Source organism: Pangasianodon hypophthalmus, chromosome 3 (genome assembly GCF_027358585.1).
Source record: "Pangasianodon hypophthalmus isolate fPanHyp1 chromosome 3, fPanHyp1.pri, whole genome shotgun sequence".
Classification (NCBI taxonomy): Eukaryota; Metazoa; Chordata; class Actinopteri; order Siluriformes; family Pangasiidae; genus Pangasianodon; species Pangasianodon hypophthalmus.
The window spans coordinates 21,005,464-21,023,714 of NC_069712.1; the positions used below are offsets into that span (position 1 = coordinate 21,005,464).

Below are 18,251 nucleotides of genomic sequence, written 5' to 3' on the forward strand. Positions count from 1 at the left end.
CAGTAGAGAAAATGAGCCGAGTTCACATTCATTTTTTTAGTTTTTCCAATTTCATTAAAAATTTTAAACAGGTAATTTTAAACTGAACTATGAACAAATGAGAGAAAAATAAGCAGAAGAGTAATTCACAGCCCTAGTCAGGAGCCCATTAGATACTATGCTTAGGTAATGCAGATCCCATCAAACACTCTCCAGATAATATTAATCCACAATTATAGCCTACTGAACAGGCGAATAATTTAAAAACAAATGATAATCCTGCACCAGTAACCTGGGGGTAGGGAAACAGTCGCTTTAATAGCAGGTGTTATTAATGATAACGTCAAGCAGAGGTGCCATATCCACATCTCTTATCAGCGAGCAGAATCTCGCGAGAGTTTGGTGGAGGCAGAAGGGGGGCGGGGCCAGCTGGACCTAGCGTGGACGGGATGAGACGGTCAGAGTAGAGACCAGGCTGGCCGTGACGTCACCCGTCTTCCTGAAAGTCAACAACTCTATCGGCGGTGTGAGAAGAGAGGAGGCTCGGCGACGGCTGCCAGGGGGGTGAGGCTGCATCGCGCTTTGCTTTGGTCAGTAGCTACCATTATTTGGTTCGGCTCGACTGCAGTGAAAGCTTTGTTCCGTTTCCTTTAGGGTAGTTCATGCTGCGTTGTAGCGTGTCAGCAAGGCTTAAAAACAAAAAATAAAACCAAAACAAAACAGAGAACCTAGCGCCAGGTAAACGCATTAACAGTCGCTGATTAGAAATAGCAAGAGACAAGCAGTTCCTGATGCTCGGATGCTCATGATATGCTGCTGATGATAAAGATAAGGCTGATAGTGATGATGGTCAGAGTGTGTGTTGAAAGCAGCCGCCTCCTTCACCGCTCACACACACACACACACACACACACACAGTGAGGATGGAGGAGGGCTCTGATGCAGCACTGTGATGCTGCTTTGGTCAGTAGCACAGAAAGATGATCACAAGGTGCAGTCGTCTGCTTCTGGCCTAGCGTGTGTGGATATGTTTATGTTTATTTTTATGTTTATGTTTATCCTTCTTGCAGAATATAAAGCCTCCATCCTCTTTAAAACACTACATTTCAGCCACTGACATGTCACTTTGGGTTCATTGCTGTTGTTACAGCTTACCGAGACAACAATAACAATTAGCATACGCTCTTGGCTAGGGTAGCATTTCGACTTTTTTTTTAAACCTTTTAAACCTTTCAGACTCCTTCTAACCTTTTTTGTACAGAAGATATAATTTAGCGTGTTACATGTATATATATTTTTGTAATAAAATAAAGCAGTGGCAGTGTTTGGGAGGATAGTGGATAAGCTAGGCTAGCTGTGCCGGAGTTGTTTTGGTGAGGGTGCTCATTCATGACAGTGTTTATATCCGTGCTTACTCGGGCGTCGAGTCCCAGCTTAATTAAAGTTCAACAAGAACAATACCAAAACACGCCCTTTGTCCATTTTGTCGTAAAAGCTTTTCCTACACAGCCCCAGTGCTACTGCAACACCTTCAGCACTGTGGCGGCATGGACACTTGTGCTGCTTTATGATAGTGTGTGTGTTTATATATAGGCTGTGAAATGAGCTCAGGCTGCACTTATCACCCTGAACACTACCTGGAATTAGGGCTGTAAACATGGCAATATCTGTGCTATGAATTTTGCTACAGCATTAAAAGAGATCTTGAGATTACAAAAAACAATACACAAGCATACTAGCAAAACAGTGCTGTGTGTATGGATGTAGCTCTGACCTCTTTTGACCTCCGCACAGTGAAGATGTACTAGCTCCGGATGAAGTTACATTGATATTTCTGATGCACTTTTCGGAATATCTGAATATCTGACGTTGAGTGATGTTAGTCCTTTTATAATCCGGTATTACTAACTGTGATGAGTAACTGATCCCCGTGTTTGTGTGGGTTTGTGCGGTTTTCTCCCACCTCCAAAAAAAAAAACAAAACATGCAGGTAGGTGGATTGGCTCTGCTAGATTTCCTCTAAGTCTGAATAAGTGTGTGTGTGTGTGAGTGTGTGTGAGTGTGTGAGCGGTGCCCTGAGATGGACCGGCGTCCCATCTGGGGTAAATTGTCTCGCCTTGCGCCCCATATTATCCGCATACGCTCCAGATCCACCAGCGGTTACTAAAGATGGATGAATGAATTATGTTTCTGGGCAACAAATAGAGCTGGGTCATCTGATGATATAATAGTGATATTGTGATAAATTATGCTCCAATACACTTTTCTGAGATATTGTGATATCTTTTTATAACTGATTGAAAGCAGCTCATAAGACTGTAAAGTTTATAACTGTAAAATGTTCAAGTTTTAACAGAATGTTTTAGTTTTACTCATTTTTGGTATTACAAATTATTTTTGTAGGCATTAAATAAAAATATCAACATAGTTTTTTTTTTTTAAATGCAACACAACTGTTTTGCTTGCAGTTTGTTAGCAGTGTATTGCAGAAATATCTACAAATAATATCTTTAAGTATCGTGATGTTTTTTTGCTGTACAACAGGAAGAACATTGGAGCATTGAGCATTGAGCATTGATCTGTCCCGCTCCAGATATAAACACCATGTTTCACCATGTCCTTTGCAAGATCGGGCTCAGTGTAGAACTGCCTGGAGCTAGGAGGTCAATAATTTGCAGTAATTGTAATTTAAGATCTACCTCATGGATGTTCTCTTAAACAAGAACTGATTTAGTTGCTTAATATAGAGAAATGTAGTGTAATGCTTGCCTTGTGAGTAAATACATCATTTACTGAAACTCTTTTGGATATTTATTTGCCTGTGTTCTGAAATGTCAAATCAAATGTGACAATGCAAACATTAAATGACTTCTTTCTTTCGAAACAGACACATAGTTCTGCTTTTATTTCAATTGAGTATAGAGAGAGAGAGAGAGAGAGAGAGAGAGAGAGAGAGTTTGAAATATAGCTGCGGCAGATGAGCGGAACTCCTCCGAGACCTCAGACATCCACATCCTGCAGTGTTCATTCAGAACTTTTTCATTTCCTCCATTCTGGTTTGCAAGCATGGTTTCTGGTACAGTGTAAATGAGCGCTGCACATTCACTCATCATTCATTCATCTCCAGTTTGGTAAGTGAGCTGCAGATTTTTTTTGCATTACCGTAGCGAGACGAGACAGACGCTTGGCGTGATTGAAACCGAAGTGAATTTTGTCACATTGTTATAAGTGTCTTCAGCTACATGGAGCACAGTGAATCACTTAGGAGGCGGATCTTTACATGACTGAACAGCATGTATGGAATTTCAGGGCAAACAAATCAAGGAAAATGAATATTGTCAAGCAGAGAAAGAGCGGTTGGCTTAGACATAGACCGCTTCCTATTTTGGCGTGACTTGACATGTAACTTGCTGAATTGTGTTGTGATGATAAAGAGATCAGCTTATATACTGAAATAACATGATTGCACAAGAAAATGATCGGAATTAAAATCTAAATTAAAGTAAATAAAGATGTAAACATGCATGGCATATAAGAAATCAGTGAAAAGCCACACATTTTTATGACGCATATTAAACAAGTAACATATAAACGACAAACAGTTTGCAGTGGATATACAAAGTCTACACAGCCCTTTTAAAATGGCAGGTTTTTGTGAAGTACAACAATGACACTAAGATAAATCATGTCAGATGATTTCCCACCTTTAATGTGAAATTGCAAAGTATACAACTAAAGTATAAACAATCAAAAACTTTTTTTTAGGGAAAAAAAGAAAAATAAAAAACTTACAATAACCTAGTTGCGTAAGTGTGCACACCCCTAAACTAATACTTAGTTGAAGCAGCTTTAATTTTTATCACGGCATTTAATCTTTCTAGGTAAGAGTCTATCAGCCTGGCACATCTTGACTTGGCAATATTTTCTAACGCTTTCTTGCAAAAACATTCTAGAGCCATCAAATTGTAAGGGCATCTCCTGAGCACAGCCCGCTTCAGGTCACCCCACAGATTTGGATTCAGGTCTGGGCTCTGGCTCGGCCGTTCAGTAACATTGACCTTCTTTTGGTTAAGCCATTCCTTTGTTGATTTGGATGTACGCTTAGGGCCACTGTCATGCCGAAAGGTGAAATTCTTTTTCATCTTCAGCTTACCAGCAGACATGTGAAGCTTTTGCACTAAAATCAACTGGTATTTGTAGCTGTTCATGATTCCCTCCACCTTGATAAAAGCCCCAGTTCTGGCTGAAGAAAAGTAGCCCTAAAGCACGATGCTTCCGCCACCATGCTTCACCTTGGAAATGATGTTCTTATGCCGGTATTTTTTTTTTTTTTTTGTGCCAAACATACCTTTTGGAATGATGGAATTTTTATATCTATTGGAATTGGTCGCATCAGACCATAACACATTCTGTCACATGGTTTGGGGCGATTATGTTGAGCTTGGATGTTTTTTGTGAGAATGGGCTTCTGTCTTGCCACCCTACCCCATAGCCCAGACATGTGAAGAATATGAGAGATTGTTGTCACATGCAGAGAGTAATTATTACTTGTCAGATATTCCTGCAGCTCCTTGAATGTTGCTGTAGGTCTCCTGGTAGCCTCCCTGGTTTTGTCTAGTCCTTTTGTAAATTTTGGAGGGACGTCCTGTTTTTGGTAATGTCACTATTGTGCTCCATTTTCTCCACTTGTTGATGATGGCTTTCATGGTGTTCCATGGTACATTTACTGTTTTGGAAATATTTTTGTACCCCTCTCCTGATCGATTTGTTTCGACAGTGAGATGCTGTACATGCTTTAAGCTCTTTGTGGACCATGGCTTCAGAAGTCAGATGAAACCAAGAAGATGTCAAGAAATCCTACAGAAACAGTGGGCCTTTAATTTGAATAATTTCATTTATGACAGCTGTGTGATAATTACTTTGGAACATGAGATTGAATGTGATTGGTTCATTCTGAGCACAGTCACATCCCCAGTTGTAAGAGGGTGTGCACACTTATGCAAAAAGTATTGTAACTTTTTAAAAATGTTTTCTATAAAAATGTTTTTCACTTCATTTTATACATTATATAATTTCACATTGAGGGTGGAAAAAGTTTTGACATGATTTTATCTTACTTTCATTTTTTTACTTCGCAAAAACCTGCCATTTTAACAGCAGACATGCATATAGAAATTAAGTGTAAGCCTGGATAAACATTATTGTGTTTTATTTTTTATTACATAAAAAAGCTATGTTGAAGTATGTAGCATTTAGTGTCTTTCATGTTTCATGTCATTAGTGCGTGTAATAGCGCAAAATAATGAAAATAATTGTTTCATGAGCAGCATTCTCCTCTCTCTGCTCTATATGTGTTCTTGCAGTTTCACTCAGTTTGTTTGTCCGTTCAGTGTGTAATGATAATCACACACTGGTTTCTACTCGGCCTTAAACTTGGCTGACTGCAATGAGTTTTTCACTTCCTGTGATGGTTGTTGGCTGTCACTTCTCCATGTAGTAGGCCTTCTAACATACTGTAACACCAACAAACCCGGCACACTGGCCTAGTTTTGGCAAGACACTAAATATTTATTTGCTATAAACCTAAAGAAAGTTGTAATTTTTCTTGAATGTCAGTATACTTGATGTATGCTGAAGCTGACAGATTTTCTTGACATTTGTATAGAATAGGCTAATGCAGGGGTTCTGTGGGGGTGGAGGTCTGTGATGGAAAAAAAAAATTGAGACAGTGGTAGAAACCGATCATTAGCAAAGTTATATTTGGTATTGAGTTCTGATAGTTTGACTGATCAGATAAATTGAATTTATGAGTTTAATCTAAACCTCTAGAACTTCAAAAAATCAAGTAGCCTACGAATGTCCACTTGGACCTGATGTGTTAAGGAATAAAAAGCTCCAATAAAAATCTGAAATATTATTGTACAAATTTAAATAATGAGCATAATATTTCAGTATATTCTACATTTCATAGATGCCACTTTGAGAACCATGCTTTTTTTTCCCTCTCTACCTGATTTTGTGTATTCTTGAATGGCTATGAAGAACTTCTTGTGCCTACCTATGAAGATGGTTCATGACAGAAATGAACAGATCTGGTTAGACGTGATAATTTGCTGTTCCGATGCCTGGCGGATATGTGGGTAAAATCTGATTTTAAAGCTGTCTCGTATTACTCGGATGGATGTGATTAAAAAACATGACGGAACGGCAGTTACAAGAGAACTGTGTTTTTTTTTTTTTTTTTTTTTTGCTAAGTAATTCGATGCTGGTTTGATGCGAGAAGAGAAATGGAAACCTCCGAGTATCCACCCTGCTCAGTTAAAGGACAAATAAATAAATAACCCATCATCGGTGCCAGGAGTTACTAAAGGTTACAGACAGTCACATGTTTGGTGGTAACTGTTCATTTCAGTGTGATGTAACTTGCCTTAAAGCATGCCACCATGACTCACGTTTTTGCAACAGAGGCAGAGAGTCATCTGGGTTACTGTGAGGATGTTGCTGTCAGATCAGTATACTCAGAGCTCCAATATCCCTACAGGCTTTAAAAGAAGTTGATCAGTTGCTTTTTAATGTTTGGATGCCTAAAGAATCCTGATAGCAGTTTAAACACACTGAAAAATGCATCCTTTAAAGGTGGAAACTTGTGTTGAAAATGTTATGTGTATTCTGTATATTTTCTGCCACATAAATTCCCTCTAAATAAAAATAATACAGCAATGTAATGAACGAGTCCCCCCCAAAAAACAGTGTATAGTTACACTTATAGATCACATATTACAGGTTAACATGGGCAGCCACATGGTTAATCACATGGCTTTTCATAGTATCTGATAGGGCGGCACAATATATTGAAATGATTGAAATATCGCGATACGCATATCGCAAGGGCTTGCGAAAACTGAATGATTTTAATACTTCAAAAAGTTACTAAAAGTCAAAGTTTTAGGGCAGCGCAGGTAGCAGAGAATGCATTCTTTTCCTCAAAAGAACAAACCTATGTTGGTTATGTCATTTTCAGTTTATAAATATAATTTAAATTGATTTAACACACTTATAGCATTATCATACCTCATATCGCATATCGTATTATTTAAGAAGTTATCGCATATCGCAGTTTTCTTCAATATCGCGCAGCCCTAGTATCTGAGTAAAATAAGAACCACTGTAGAATAAAAAGCTTATTTAACACAGCACATTCTGTATATAAGTATCTAATCTGGTGGTTGAAAGTCACAATCCCATAATCGTTATACTCACAGAAACTCACTAGTATTTGTGTCTACATATACAGTATGTTTAAACTTATACTGAAATCCTAACCTGCTTTAGGAGGCTCACTTGGTGTTCTGTGCTCCGGTTTCTGCTGAAACCTGCTTTGTAGCAGTGTCCCTGTTGTGCCCAAGTGCCTTATGCTTATTCCAAAACTGGCCTGTGTTTCAGAACTAAGACTTCTACTGGTCTCTTCCTCCTGGAAGCATTATTGATGAATGATCCTCTGTTCTGCAGAATCGTTTTGATATTTTTTTTCCATTTCATGTCGCCCACATTTCCTCAAAGTTATTTTTTTTGAATGAATTATGAATATAAAGTACTGTGCAAAAGTCTTAGGCACATGCAAAGAAATGCTGTAGAGCAAAGTTGCCTTCAGAAATAATGAAATTAAATGTTTTTACATTTAAAAAAAACTATGAAGAGCAGTAAACAGTAATAAATGACACAAAGTCAGTATTTGGTGTGACGGTCCTTCACTTTAAAAAAAAAAAAATAGTAATCTCAGGTACAATTAGTGCAGTTCTATAAGGAAATGAGCTGTAAGTGTTACTGAGCATCTTGCAGAAGCAGCCACAGTTCTTCTGGAGACTTTGACTGTCACACTTGCTTCTTATTTTTGCAGCAAAACCCAGCAGCCTTCATTATGTTTTTTTGTCTGAAAAGTGTCTCTTATGTAAACTGCTGCTTTCTTTACTGACATACAAACATTTTTCTGTAACATTTAATTTTGTGCTGGAAAACTAATGTTTGGAAATGTTTTTGTACTAAATCAATAATGTAGAAGTCATAAAGTAAAAACCTATAACAAAGTTTGTACTAAAAAATAGGGTGCCTAAGACTTTTGCACAGTACTGTATATTGGCCAAGTACTGACGTACCATGTAGCTCATAATGATTTTGACCCAAGCTGCTCAAAACGGTATAGTCACTTTTCTTTTTAAGTGATACAGGGAGTTGTGTATTGTTTATTTCAGCTGTAATAATGGAAAAATTGGAAAATATTTCAGAATGCCTCATGCTAGGGAAGGTTTATCATTCCAAATTTAAGTCAAAAACTATACTTGCTTTATCGTTACGAATATGAAGAACCATTAGGATTATCTTTCCTCTTAGATTCAAAGCTGCAGATCCCTAGAGTTTACAGTGCATCTTATAAGAAACCAAAATTACAGACGGCCATGCTGTTAGCAATTTCATTATTCTTAGGTGTTCTCACCCTCAGTTCTGTTTAAGAAAGCTGTAAGCTGCATATGCTTGTAGTTTGCTGGCGTTTGCATGAACTCAGAGAGACAGTATTAGTGCTGCTAGATTTATTGCTCAGGATTGGGTTATACTCAGGGTTTGATACGCTGTGGATCTGAACTCCTCCCACCCGGGATCAGGAATTACACCAACATGCTGAAGCTGCTGTGTTGACCTTAGCCTTCTTTAGCTTATTAGCTTTGTAATTTCAACCCAATTTTAGTGCTTTCACGTTTAAATATTGAAAAAATGTAAACAATTACAATTGATGTTAAAAAAAAAAACATATAGTACATAAAGAGTGTAGAACATAATTTCGAAAAAGACAGTGAACATAAAATTGTATAAATATAAACTCACAGACCGCTTTCATAGGAACTGAAACTGGACAGATCGGAAAAAGACCAGGTGATGTTTTTCTGATCTTCAACAGCCCAGTTTCAGTGCGCTAGTTCCCACTCAGATTCTTGTGCTTGGTTAACAGGAGTGGAACCTGATGTGTTGTTCTGCTGTTGTACCCCATCTGTCTCAAAGTTCAGCTTGTTTAATGCTTTCCGAGATGAGCTTGTTATACTTTTCTGCTCACCATGGTTGTAAAGACTGGTTATTTGAGTCAATTCGGGTTTACACTGTGCACTTCTAGTGGTTTTTCCTGATTACTGTATTACTTGTCACACTGTACAAGACGATCTTAATAAGAATTCTATAACAGACTGTGTGATAATGTGTTCTTCATGGCAGATTATACTAGGGAAGGTCCTAGACCTTAATGAAAATGATTACATTCTGCCATATTGGGTGTGCAGCGATGCAGCACAGGTTTGTAACTTGGTCTTCAACTGGAAAGCATAAAATAGTTTCACTTTGTCAAAATAGTAAATAAACTTGATGAACACAGTGTTTCCATGCTAATTAGCTGGAAGCTATGATTCATCCCCTGTTTCTTTAATGCGGCATTCCTTTTTGTCCTGTCGTGATATAAATGTGATTCTCTCCGCTGTCACAATTCAACAAATGGCACTTCATTTAAATCCCAAATGTTTTGTTTATGTTGTTTTTAGACGGGTGTCACAGCAGCGGTCAGATTTTAATCAAATTTTTCTGACACTGCCTGAACTTTCGTCTTTGGTCACAGTGACACTAAATCAGCCGGCGGTAAGCACGTCACATTATATATGGTCTTCCAGTCTAAGACCACCGATCTCAACTCGTAACCAAAGATTATTATTTACAATGTGCGATTTTTGCCTATGGCAGCAAAATCGGGTCGAACATCGTACAATGTCAAGACGGCTTTAGTGTAGACTTCTTTCAGCTCCAACCCATTGAACCCACTGGTCTTTCTCCTCTGACCTCTCTCTCCTCCGCCTACAGAGCTGCTGCTCACTGGATGTTTTTTTTTTTTTTTTTTTTTTTTTTTTTTTTTTTTTTTTTTTTGCACCATTCTGCACTGTAGCTTTAAGTAACTATCAGAACACCTAACAAGCTAGAAAGGAAGTTAGTGTTGGCCTCTCAATCATGCTAACTACTGATCAAATAGCAAAAGTTTGAGCTACAGTCACCACACAGCCTTCGATATCTAGATGGTTATCTAGCTTGTATTTGGACACCATTAGAAACGTTCATGAAGACAGCTGACTTGCTAACATGTCATGAAGTTTATTAACTAGGTAAGAACACACAAGCTCATCTTATCTATCATATTATCCATAATTTATAGTCTGGGCAGTGCATATTTTGTAGGGGCTGATGCTGCAACGGTGATCTCTTTAGCTCTACACTAATATTCTATCAAACGTTCAGTATTCAAGCACAAAATTCTGTATAAGAAAAGAAGTTAGGGGAAAGAAGCTGCAGGATCCAAGTTTACATCGGCATGTCTGTGGCAGTAGAAGTGAGCTTGCTGGCATTCAGAGGGTGCAGGAGAAATGGCTGAATGCTTTGGGTTGCTGCCATGAGGGAGAGAGAAGGAGAGATGCGGGTGTTGAGGAGGAGGAATGGAACAGCACGACATATTTCTTTCACCACTTTGCCATACAGACGAAGGTAATGCATCAGGGTGAGTCACAGCTGTCTCCCGCTATAAGAGGCACTAGTTACAATAACTCTACATACGTTGTGCTTGCACAACTCAAGCTTGTGTAAAGTATTTGAATGACAAATATATACAGTTGATAACCTTGACAGTGAATGAGCTTTCAGGGAGCGTAGATATGCATCCTCTGGGATTGTAATATGTTGAACAGCCTCTATGGAGGTCCTTGGTATGTCCGAGCTCATATCTTCAGCTCACACCTTTTTTATCTGTGCTAATATAAGTACCTATTATTCGCTTTAAAAAACTTCCTGCAGCTAGATGGAGATGCACTCACACTTTCACAAATACTTTATTAGGCATACATTTATTTATTCATTCAGTGCTCTGGCTAGTTAAGTAAGGAATAGAACATGATGGGGCATGCTGTAATAGGAAAATGATCAATGACTGGGTGGTCTGATAGAGCCAGAAGCACAGCAGAGTTGCTGTTACCATCCCAAAGTTAACCATTTATAATTATGTTTAATTGTGTGGAATGTCCATAAGACAAGTTAGTTTCTGGTATCACTTAGGTTAGAGCAGCTATACACGGTCATTCCTTCACCAGCCTCTCTTTTTTTCCTCTGTCTTGAAGTCCAATATGAAAAACAAAACAAAACAAAAAACGTAGCTTAGGATACCAGGAACCGGAAAGCACAAAGTCCTTTGCCATGGCGGAAAGCTTACTGACTGTTACAAAGCACTGACACTCAAGATTGCTAACATAAACGTTAAATAAACCTCCTTAAAAAAGCTTCACTATATGGACGATTATATGATTTTTTTTTTTCTTAAATGCACTTTTGTCTGTTTACTGTTAGGCCCAAATTACATTGAGTGTCCGCCATACAACTGTGATGAGATCATAACATATTAGAATGAGTGCATTAATATAAACCTGTGATTTGAATTACAGCCGGCACTCTTGTCAGAGCTAATCATCACCTTTAATCATCACCTTCTGACCAGTTAGGTTCGAGAATTCTTTAGCTCTCTGGTATAAAAGGTTTCATTGTTAAACATCAGTGTTTGTTCATACGCTGATTATGTAATAACATGCATGTGTTGGTTGTTACTTTCCATTATCAATTTTCTGTTTTGAAGATTCCATGTTTTTTCCTAGTTCTGTGATGACACTTTTTGTTCTTCACAGTTGTTCATTTGAGCTCTGTTAAGTACACTAAATGGCCAAAAGTTGTGCTTTTTAGACATCCAGTTCCAGATTTAGTCCTTCTTTGCTATTATAATAACTTCCACTCATCTGGGAACGCTTTCCACTAGTGGCTGTGGGGATTTGTGTTCATTCAGCCACAAGAGCATTAATGAGGTCAGGCACTGATGTAGGGTGAGGAGGTCTGGGATGCAGTCTGCATTCCAGTTCATCTCAAAGGTGTTCAGTGGGGTTGAGGTCAGGGCTCTGTGCAGGACACTCGAGTTCTTCCACTCCAACCTTGGCAAGCCATGTCTTCATGGAGCTCACTTTGTGCACAGGGGCATTGTCATGCTGGAACTGGTTTGGGCCCCTTAGTTCAAGAAAGGGAAATTGTAAGTCTACAGCATATAAAAACATTCTAGACAATTTTGTGCTTCCAACTTTGTGGCAACAGTTTGGGGAAGAACAACATATGAGTGTGATGGTCAGGTTTCCATAAACATTTGGCAACATATAGTGTATATTGCCAACACAGAACTTAGTCCCACTGAACATAGTCCTCCAAATGACAGATTAAACAGAGCTTATCCTAGGGTCAGTGCACAGAGTCAAACATGATACAGTGCCCATGGATCAGAAAGGATTAGGGCCCAACAGTGACATCTTGGTGATACTAGGGCTTCAACTCAAGACCTTCTAATCAGTAGCACAAATACTTCTGAACAAGTCATGAAAGCGCTTTACAAGTACATGTTTATCCCAAGGGCTGTCCAGCCTCAGCATAGCCATCCATTATAAGTTAATGGGGAAAATGTCAAAATGATTGTCTGGGGTAATTGCACACGTGTTACAGATGCGTTAAATAGAAATTAGGTTGAAGTACACTGGAGTGTCCCTTTAATATGGTATCAGTAGTGAGGGCAACATATTTGGATTACAGCTACACAGGGTTGGGGGGAAAAAAGTAAAACCTGTCTTTTTAGAAATAACTAAAGGCTCCTTTGATGATGTGTGACTGAACCTAATACAGTTTTAGTTCACCATTCCATTTTTGTCAGCCTGAGAAATGACAGTAGTTAAAAACAACATTTACATTCCAGTCAGGTCCTGACAGCAGCCCTGATGCTTCATAGAGTTTAAACTGACCTCATACATGCTTCCTGCTACAAATCAGAGAACATGGAGGTCATTAATGCTGATTTGGTCCTCATGAGGGTCTATATCACATTACTAGCAGATTAAAGTTATAGCTATATGCAGCTCAAACAGCTCTGACAGCACTTGAGAAGCTTTTCACTGAGCTTTTCACCACAGTCAGAGTTCTCCAGATGGTGTCCTTGCTCGGGTTTATGCAGCACGGCAGCTGAATTCGGAATGGCTGCTTTCACATTCACCTTAGTAACGACTCCATTAAAGTGCAGAGCAAATATAATTAAAAATCTATCTATAATGAGTCGCAGATTTCTATTGTTTAATGTTGTCTTTGGAGTCTAGTAAAAAAAAAAACAACAACTGCCTTTTACTTATAGCAAATGACGCTACTGAAAAGAAGATGCTTTATAGTTTTCCTCATTGATAACCTAGCACTTTCCGTTTATTTATTTATTTATGTATGTATGTATGTATGTATGTATGTATTTATTTTTCTGGTTCACAGTGTATTATAGCCTTAGTCAGTCACAAGCCAGAATCTCTTCTCACACACACACACACACACACACAAAATGAAAAGAATGCAGTCGTAATGCATTGGAAAGGTCACAAATATATGGAAAATAAAGTTTCAGTAGACTGATTTGACTGAATTATTATTATTTTTTTTTAAAACGCCTAACTATAAAAACACTACAGGCACTCATGCTTAAAGTCCTGTGCTAAATTTAACTCTGCATCTCGAAAGAGGCAAACTGCACAATTAAATTATTACATGAAATAACTGAAGAAATTAGTTTCTTCTGAGTTAGAGACAAACGTATTGTCTTCTCTTGTGTGTTATGAATGTCGCAGATTTCTGGATTTCTGGAGTTCCTACGGTTCCATACTGTTGATTCAGTAGACTCCTTAGTTACTTACTCATCTGTTTTCATTACAGTTGCTCTTTTGCATGGTTGCCTACTAAGTTTATAGTTTATATGCTTGATTGGAGTTGAAAGCATAATGTCTCTGCAAAATGAATAACCCATAACAGACAGTCAGGCTACACTGTAAAACTGACCTTGTATATTTACAGTACCTTGATGGCAACAGCTAGAGGTGGCATAGTGTTGTTAGTGTAATTAATATCTACAGCATTTTTACTAACGTTTGTTTACAGTAATGATAGAGTTGCACTGTTTTTTTTTTTTTTTTTTTGGTAGCTGTAAAAACCACCGCTACAATTTTAGTTATACTGTTGAAATCTCTCATTCTCTCATTTCAATTAACCTAAGAACAAGTTTAAGATATAAATTAGATAAAATTAACTTGCTAAAATGTGAACAGCAGTGACCGAATCAGCTTCGGTTAGCTGTTTAAAATATCATGCTAACTAGCAAGCATTAGCTACCTAGGCTAACATTACCTAGCATTAGCTAGTTTGCACTTGTCGCACTTAAAATAATTGAAGTTGTGCTTTTTTTTTTTAAACTTGAAGAAATGAAAAATGGAAAGATTACCCCGACGAGGTTCCTTTGCTGTTTGAGGTACAAGTTTTTGAAACCTAATGTTACAGTGACGGTAATAATACTGTATGTTCAGTGTGTTACTACAGTACAGTTGCAGCAGTGTTACAGTGTTTATATAGTAAGGTCTTTTGATACAGTGCTGTGAATATTTCCCAGAATATCTCATATTCTACTATATCAAACTTTTAGATATGTGTAAAGTATGATATTGGTTTGAACACAGTATTTTATTGCAGAAATTCTTTACAGTGTATGTTCAGACCGGCAGCTCAAATCGCATGTTTTGGCCTATCTGATTTGAGCAGGAAAGTTCCTCTATAGTCTGAAACAGATTCAAGCCGCATTAGTAGGTGATATCCAGTTTGCTTGAAATTGTTTTTGGGGACATGCTTCTCAGTGTCAGCTATTTGTGACAAGAACAAAACCAGCTTGAAGGAAGGTCAGGGGACAAATCTTGTGTAACTGTAGTGTCTGTGGTGAAAGCTGTACCCTCTTTAGTTGTTGTTGGTGTTGTCTGTTCTGGACTTTGCTGCTATGTAAAACATGATTCACAGGTGGTCTGTCTGCATTTTCATATCTATCATATTCAAATGTTTAAAAGATCCAGTGTTCCCAACATGTTCCACATACTACTTGGACGCACGCCGGTGCCATTACCAGGACAACCAACACGTATTCCCAATCAACAGTGACTACAGTCTGAACAGACAGATCAGATTTGGTTACTTGGAAATCGCAATGCAAAGAGTCGGTAAAGATTTTGAAAAAATTGCCCTACTGTCTGAATAGACTTTGCTGTTTGGCAAACTTCTTTTGCTGTTCATAAAGTGAATTGTTTTATGTTGACCATGTAAAACACTGACAGATACATTTCTGTATGCAATATGTCAGCCAGCATTTACGCCATTGATGGAAAGGATTAAGTGACCAGATATTATTTGAATGGTGGATCATTTTCTTCATGGATGCGACACTGACAGTGCTGTGTGCTGTGCTGGTATGAGTGTATTAGGCATAACAGTGTTGGTGTGATTTTAAAAACTGTGTAACTTCCTGGCCATCCTACTAGAAATACCTGCCTGTAGCTCATCCAAGCGTGACTTCTATTTATCATTCTCTAGTCCAGGCATTCTCAAACCTTTCTGCAGCCTGGGACTCCATTAACTGTATAATAAATTTAATAGACCCCCTTAAAACTGATTTATCAATATAATTCAGCTACTCAAATTATTATTATTATTATTATTATTAACATGTGTACAATAATGATAAATACAAAGCACTGTTGTAAGTCACTCTGGACAAGAACATCTTCAAAATGCTGTGAAGAACCTACAGTCTCTTGTGTGTTCCTGATCCCCACTTTGAGAACCACTGATCTAGCTCTTCATCAGCAGTCAGTTTCTGTCTTCAGGGCTGCTGATAACTGGATATTTTTGGTTAGTGGACTGTTCTCAACAAAACAGGTCCTGAATCACTTGTAGCACATATACAGTCGCCTCCGAAAGAACAGCAAGGCCAATTCTTTTGTTTTTGCTAAAGACTGAAAACATTTGGGTTTGAGATCGAAAAAGGAATATGAGATGATCAGAAATCTGATATTTACATCTAGAATTGTTAAACCAGAACATGGCACCTTTTGTTTGAACCCACCCATTTTTCAAGTGATCAAAAATATTGTGACTGTGAACATGTGTGAGCATGTGACTGACAGGTGTTTCTTGTTGCCTAGCAGCGCTCTATTAGATGAACCAAGATTAACCTCTAGCAAAACGATGGAAAGGTCAAAGTGTGCAGAGAGAAAGGGTCTGCTCATGATCCAAAACATACAAGCTCACTGGTCAAGTACGGTGGAGGTAGTGCCATGGCTTGGGCTTGCATGGCTGCTTCTGGAACAGGCTCACTAATCTTTATTGATGATGTAACTCATGATGGTAGCAGCAGAATGAATTCAGAAATCTACAGAAATATTTTGTCTGCCAATTTACAGAGAAATGCATCCAATCAAATTGGGAGGAACTTCATCCAGCAAGACAATGACCCAAAACACACTGCCAACACAACAAAGGACTTCATCAGGGAGAAAAAAAGTGGAAGGTTTTAGACTTGCCAAGTCAATCACTAGACCTTAACCCAATTGAGCAGCATTTCACCTCCTGAAGAGGAGACTGAAGGGAGAAACCCCCCAGGAAATGAAAGCTGAAATTCTGATCTATCATCTCATATTCATCTTTTGATCTCAAAAAAGTGTCTTCACTGTATAACAAAAAGAAAAGTATTGACCTTGCCATTCAAATGCTTTCGGAGGGGACTGTATATGGTCGGTGATAGTCCTGTGATAGTCCTTTTCCATGAATAAATGTTGCTGTGGCTGAATTCCAAAAAACAGCCACCTGATGCATTGTCAAGACAGTGAAGAGCTCTTACACACTCAACAGTAGATTAGTTGAAAATGTTTAAATAACCTAAAAAGACATCGGTAACAAGAAATTTAGTCAACAGAGCTGACTGATTTAATCATTGATTATTTTCCCGCTGAGGGTGAGCAGTGGTCTGTTGAGTGATGAGACGATGACGAGGCTCGTGTTTAAATGCTATGAGTGACTTTTCCTCAGGTGATGTGATAGACTGAGATGGATGATGCTGATAATCCAAGTGAAATCTCATTTTATACATTTAGAAAAGTATAAATTTAGAATTCTTTAAATTTTGGCTGCAATGCTGTTTTTAGATTAGAAAAGTAGATTTAGTTATAAATGTAGAGGTAGGTGGGCGACTTTTGGGGGTAATCCAATTTTAAAAAGCTACACCTTTACTTGTAGTTGAGATGCATTCAAAACAGAAATCTATAAACCTGTAGTTTCAGAACCATATAAAGTAGAAATGTCAGTATTCACCACGCGAAGGGTTTTCCAAGACCGTCACGCACACGTTGTAGACGAAACTCCTATTTATTGAACATGGACCTGTCATGTGACCTCTGTGCTCCATGAACTTCAGCAATCCAAGAGGTTTGCATGCTATTCTGTGGCTTGAAGGCATTATTTGCACATTCATTATAGCAGAGGAATGCATGTGCTTCAGGGTAGCACATTTTGATTGTTGATCCTATGGATTTTGATAAGCTCAAGCCATTTGATTCATGTTATATGAATATAAATGTACCTGCAGCATATCACCTCCAAAATCTCTCATTTTTGCATGAAGCAATGGAAAGTTACATAGAGGCCATAGCTCACACTTTACATTAAACCTTATCTAAAAATCTATAATGGACATGCCTGAAGAACGGAACATCAATATTTACTGGTACTCCATAAAATCGTGTTACACAATGCTGAATATGAGAAATATGGGGAATGTGGGGATATATTTTGCCCTTACTTCACCGTTGTTCTCAATGCATTATAAATTTTGATCTGTTCCAGTAATAATGTAGCATGTGGTCTTAAGGCAACTCTGACATGTTCTTTGTGTCCGGAGAGCTTTTATAGTCATGGTACTCAATATTTCATGAGCAAGAATGTTTGAGGTTACTCTCTGACATACTACTGTATTCCCTACAAATATGAAAGTGCGTTATGAGTATGCTCTATATGACTTGGACGCACCATCGAGAGCCTATTGTTTTGCATCGTAGCATGTCATAAGCACGCTGAAAATCTTTTCGGACATGACTGCTAAATGACAAAACTGTGCACTATGCAACTTCGGACATAACGAAAGTCATCTTCTGTGGGTTAGTGATATGGAAACAATCCTCAGTAGCATCACATCTTGCTACTTTTGGGAGTGGTAACATGTGGGGCAAAGATGGAGCAGGAGGAATAAACCTGGAGGCTTGTTTTTCATGGTTGCTTAT

General features: G+C 38.2%; 1 protein-coding gene across 2 annotated transcripts in view; it reads left to right on the forward strand.

Annotated features, from left to right (window-relative positions):
• Window positions 1-399: 399 nt before the first annotated feature.
• Window positions 400-18,251, forward strand: part of akt3a (v-akt murine thymoma viral oncogene homolog 3a) — a 96,781-nt gene continuing 78,929 nt past the window's right edge. Inside the window, exon 1 of one of the 2 annotated variants that reach the window (XM_026942277.3) lies at window positions 400-569. The gene's annotated coding sequence lies outside the window, so the exon portion shown is untranslated. The remainder of the gene's footprint in view (window positions 570-18,251) is intronic. The other variant, XM_034302773.2, reaches the window with a different exon arrangement.